Raw genomic sequence first — 6,000 nt, 5'->3', positions numbered from 1 at the left:
TCCCTGATCTGTCTCACCCTCACCTGGATGTTCCCTGCTCACTGGAAGGGTAGGAGGGGCTGGTAAGGTGTGACCATCCATGGCTGTCTGTTGTCTCCAATGTCTCCCCCTTCTGGCAACTGACCAACCAATTTATCAGCCTAGGCAAATTTATCAGACTCTTAAAAGTAAAAGGAGATACAGTCAACAATCATGTGAGACAACAGGCATGATCCAAACTGTCCCAGGCAAAATAGGACATTGGTCATCCTGGGCTTCCAGGACCATAGGGTCATCCTCCATCTTCTAACTTACCCCAACCACAATAACAACTTATAACAATTCTCCAAATAACCACACCTCATATTTGGAAATGTTTAGAGCCCTCACGTCTCACATGGGGATAACATTAGTGACTATTACATAGATACAGGGCTGTGTCAGGTTAAATAATTTAACATATATCAGACACTGGGAGTAGTAAGCAGAGATTTACATTCCAGGATATTCACTGCAATAGCAGAAGTCTGAAAGCATCCTAAAAATCTATCAGTGGGCCATTGGTTATATAAACTGAGATACTTTTGTGCATTGTTTTATGGTACACCTGTTAAAAAGATTGATTAGATCTAAGACACTTGTTGAGGACAGTCCTGATTTATGTCCTTGTCCCGACGTAAGTAATGTCACCTATTTTCATTCTTGAAAGTATCCTGATTTGAATTTTGTTATCTGACTCTTCCTCATGTCTATATGTGGAGCGTGGAGCTATGAATGTCTCTAAGAAAATTTAAGCATCAAATAACCTAATAATTAAAGTAAAAAACTAGAAATGTGCAAAAAAATAGGAAATACAATTGGATGCAAGAATAGCTTGTGTATGGACAGCATCTCTATGGAGGGAGATGCAAGAAAATGGTAAATGTATTTCTGGGAACCTGGTAGAACGGAGGGATTGTAGATCAGGAGGGGAGGAACACCTACCCTTAGTTGAACATCCTTTTCAATGGTTTGCTTTCTTTAAAAAAAACTGTGAACATGAATTCCCTTTTTACAAAATTTGAAATTATTACTTCAAATATTATGGGAGGGTCTTGGCAGGAATTTGAAATACTATCCTGTTCCATGAGCCAGAACAAAGCCTCAAAGGGAGAGTGTGGGAGGGTAGAGGAATGTCCACAGGAGTGGCCAAAAGTCAGACACAGGCTAGGGAACTAAGCCTGCAGATATGCTGGTTGAGGAACTGGAACTGACTTCAGGAAGAGAAATTAGGCCAGTGGAGAGAGGAGCACTGGTATCATTAGTTGGAAATGGGGTCTATGGAAAGGAAAGAGGAAATCCATATACATAGGGCTGGGTAATTCTATTCTGTATAGCATAGGATACAAGAGAAGGATTGAAGTGCTGGGAGCAACATGGAAGACGGAAATGGAATCTGCTGCAGTTGTGACTGAGGTATTGGGATACAGAGGACCTCCCTCTTCCCTATTCAGAGGGAAGACAGACTTCAGCATGAAAGGGGGAAGACATGCAACAGCAGTTGTAGGAGAGGGTGAGTAAGAAATTGAGCTTCTCATTTCACAGTCCATACCTGGTTTAGGGGAAGAATCAGAGATGGAAGGATTTGGGGGCCTAGCAGACAGAGCCAGTGTCTGAATAACGAGGTGGGAGCAGGGGTCCATAAGGTCAAAGGGCTACGGGCTGTAATGAGGTGCTTGGCAGGGGCTCTGATGATGAGAAGTTGGGGTCTGGTGAGTTGCTTTCTTCTGGGACAAATGACCCATAGAGGTAGATACTCCAGAAGATTCCAGGATGGCCACTTCTTCACACATCTCTTTTCAGTGGATTAATGCTGAGGGCTAGAGAGGAAGCTGATGGAGGAACAGTCCTTGCAATAGTCAGGGGAAAGAAAGGGATGGCTGTGAGGCACTGCAGTTTGAGATAGCCCCAGTCTTAGTCCCCAGCACGTTGTCAATGCAACGGCACACTGTTTCTTTCTCCAAGTCTCCCACCTGGGGGATGGGGTTGCCAGATTAAGAAGCTCCCCCTCACTTATGTGGCAATAGAGGAATTTTGCCTTTTTTGAGTATTGAATTGTGGTTCTATAATTTCTGGCATTTTGTTTCTGTCCTGAGGTAACACCTGGAACATTTACACTCCAGAATTTCCTCTGTGCTACCACTGAAGCTGAAGAGGTAGACCAGTAGACTCCTTATTCACCCTCTGCATGGGCCTGTCAGGCAGACAGGCATGAGATGAGGCTGGACCACTCCTCCTATGAAGTGGCAGGAAACCTCAAGGAGAACTGTATGTGTTTGTGATAGCCTTTCACTTGGTGCATGAATTCCTAAAAGAGATATGGGATTTATTAATGGAGCTGTTTACTGAGCTCTTGGAATAGAGGTTTCTCTTCAACAGCCTAGGCCTGGGCTAGACGGAAGAGAGGCCTACATTGACCACCAGGGGCTAAATGTGGATCATCCAGTTCTGGTGCTATGAAGACCTCTTCTCTGATTCTCCTTGTCTATAGGGTATTCCTAAGATTTCTCTATTCCTTCCCCAACTCTCTCTGAGGTCCCTCAACACAGTCTCCTTTGCACAAGGGTCTTGAGAATGACTGGATGTTTCAGGTAGCATCAAAGTATACCAGTCAAAAAGTCAATTTGCTCTCTGCAGCAACTGAGCCCCAGGACATCTTGGAGTTTTGAGCAGAAACTTCCTCTAATTTTGATGTCAAAACACTGAGGTAAAGATCCCAGAAAGGAACACAGCATCTGTAACATCCAATGGAATGTAATTACTGTATCCTGGCAACACTGCCTGAGAGTCTGTTCTGGGGCAGGGCACATGGGTCAACACTGCCCCCAAGGTACTCAGGTGGGCAGGGTACTGTGCAAGACCTGCCACCTGTGGGAAGAGGGGTGGAAAGGACAGAAGCTTGCCTAGGCAAGAGTGGATCTTCAGGGTAGAGAGAACAGGTTCAGAGAGTTATTTCATACCTTCCCACTCAGCCAAAGGCAAAGCTTGCTGGATTTGGCCTATTGCTAAAGAGGCATATTTGAAATGTGGGAGAAAGAACAGGTGATCCAAGTGCATGGGAGACAAGGGTGGACATGTCAAGAATACTTAAGGAAATATGCACCCCAAGGTAGGGTTCAGCTTCCTTATACCCTCTGATTCCTGGACCTCCTCCTGCTGGTGGAAGGGAGGTAGGCTTATTGGAAGGTACAGTGGCTCTTCTGCCACTTGGGTTCCAGCGCCCTAGAAGGATTGTGCAAGACAAGGATTCTTGAACCAGCAGAGCAGGAACCACTGGGGAGCTGGGTTCTGGATCTTTAGTGCTGGCCAGAGGTGGCAGTTTTGTGGAGTGTCACCATATGTCCTGGAGATAAGGGAGGAGTGAACTGCTCAGAACAGAAGCAAGAATGCCACCCAGGTCCTGTTTATGCATGGGGGCCATGGTGGCAGGATGTGACAGACATGCTTATATTGTGACCCAGCAATTCCACTGTTGGGTATTTATTCAAGGAAAAGGAAAATATATGATTATACAAAACCTGTGGGTGAATGACTTTAGCTGCTCTATTCGTTCACATCTCTTAGATTAAAGATGATTCAGGTTATAATTTTGTCTTGAGTATGTATGTGTATGTCTATTAGTGGTGCTCCTAGGATAACAATTTGTAGTTAATAGTTTACCATTTCAGGTAAAATGTAGAAAACTTAAAGCCATATAGATTCTTTTTTGAAAATATAATTTATTGTCAACTTGGTTTCCATACAATACCCAGTGCTCATCCCAACAAGTGCCCTCCTCAATGCCCATCAACCACTTTCCCCTCTCCCTACCTCCCCCATCAACCCTCAGTATGTTCTCCATATTTAAGAGTCTCTTATGGATTTCCTCCCTCTCTCTCTGTAACTTCTTTCCCCTTCCCCTCTCTCATGGTCTTCGGTTAAGTTTCTCCAGATCCACATATGAGTGCAAACATATGCTATCTGTCTTTCTCTGCCTGACTTATTTCACTTAGCGTAATACCCTCCAGTTCCATCCATGTTGCTACAAATGGCCAGATTGCATTCTTTCTCATTGCCATGTAGTACTCCATTGTATATATAAACCACATCTTGATCCAACATCAGTTGATGGACATTTAGGCTCCTTCCATGTTTTGGCTATTGTTGAAAGTGCTGCTATAAACATTGGGGTACATGTGCCCCATGCATCAACACTCCTGTATTCCTTGGGTAAATCCTAGAAACGCTATTGCTGGGTCATAGGGTAGTTCTATTGTTAATTTTTTGAGGAACCTCCACACTGTTTTCCAGAGTGGCTTCACCAGTTTGCATTCCCACCAACAGTGGAGGAGGGTTCCTATTTCTCCACATCCTCACTAGCATCTATAGTCTCCTGATTTGTTCATTTTAGCCACTCTGACCTGCATGGGGTGATATCTCGGTGTGGTTTTAACTTGTATTTCCCTGATGATGAGTGGCATTGAGCATTGTTTCATGTGTGTGTTGGCCATCTGGATATCTTCTTTGGAAAAGTGTCTGTTCATGTCTTCTGCCCATTTCTTCTCTGGGTTGTTTTTTGGTTGTGGAGTTTGGTGAGTTCCTTATAGATTTTGAATACTAGCCCTTTGATATGTCAGTTGCATCCTTTCCCATTCTGTCGACTGCCTATTAGTTTTGTTGATTGTTTCCTTTGCAGTCCAGAAGATTTCTGATGAGGTCCCAATAGTTCATTTTTGCTTTTGATTCCCTTGCCTTTGGGGATATGTCGAGTAAGAAATTGCTATGGCTGGAGTCTTCTTTTCTCCTTTAGGGTTTTGATGGTTTCCTGTCTCACATTCAGGTTCTTCAGCCATTTTGAGTTTATTTTTGTGTATGGTGTAAGAAAGTGGTCTAGTTTCATTCTCGTGCATGTCGCTGTTCAGTTCTCCCAGCACCACCTATTAAAGAAGCTGGCTTTTTTCCATTGGATAATCTTTCCTGTTTTGTCAAAGATTAGTTGACCATACATTTGTGAGTCCAGTTCTGGGTTCTCTCTTCTGTTCCATTGGTCTATGTGTCTGTTTTTGTGCCAATACAATACTGTATTGATGATTACAGCTTTGTAGTAGAGGCTAAAGTCTGGGATTGTGATGTCTCCCATTTTGGTTTTTCTCCTTCAATATTACTTTGGCCATTTGGGGTCTTTTGTAGTTTCATAAAAATTTTAGGATTGTTTGTTCTAGCTTTGAGAAGAATGCTGGTGCAATTTTGATTGGGATTGCATTGAATGTGTAGATTGCTTTGACATTTTAACAATATTTATTCTTCCAGGAGCATGGAATGCTTTTCCATTTGTTTGTGTCTTCTTCAATTTTCTTCATAAGTTTCTATAGTTTTCAGCATACAGATCTTTTATATCTTTCGTTAGGCTTATTCCTAGGTATTTTATAGCTTTTGGTGCAATTGTAAAATGGGATCAGTTTCATGATTTCTCTTTCTGTTACTTCGTTAGTGGTATATAAAAATGCACATTGATTTTGTACCCTGTGACTTAGCTGAATTTATGGATCATTTCTAGCAGTCTTTTGGTGGAGTCTGTTGGGTTTTCCATGTAGAGTATTATGTTGTCTGCAAAAAGTGAAAGTTTGACTTCATCTTTGCTAATTCTTATGCCGTTTGTTTCATTTTGTTGTCTGATTGCTGATGCTAGGACTTCTAGCACTATGTTAAACAACAGTGGTGAGAGTGGACATACCTGCCATGCTCCTGATCTCAGAGGGAAAGCTCTCAGTTTTTCCCCATTGAGGATGATATTCACTGTGGGCTTCTCATAAATGGCTTATATGATGTTTAAGTAAGTTTCTTCTATCCAGACTTTCTCCAGAGTCTTTATTAAGAAAGGATGCTGTATTTTGTCAAATGCTTTTTCTGCATCTATTGACAGGATCATATGGTTCTTACCTTTTCTTTTGTTTATGTGGTATACCATATTGATGATTTGCAAATATTGAACCAGCCCTGCAA

Source organism: Suricata suricatta, chromosome 16, assembly GCF_006229205.1.
Source record: "Suricata suricatta isolate VVHF042 chromosome 16, meerkat_22Aug2017_6uvM2_HiC, whole genome shotgun sequence".
Taxonomy (NCBI): Eukaryota; Metazoa; Chordata; class Mammalia; order Carnivora; family Herpestidae; genus Suricata; species Suricata suricatta.
Note: the sequence above shows the minus strand (reverse complement) of the source record.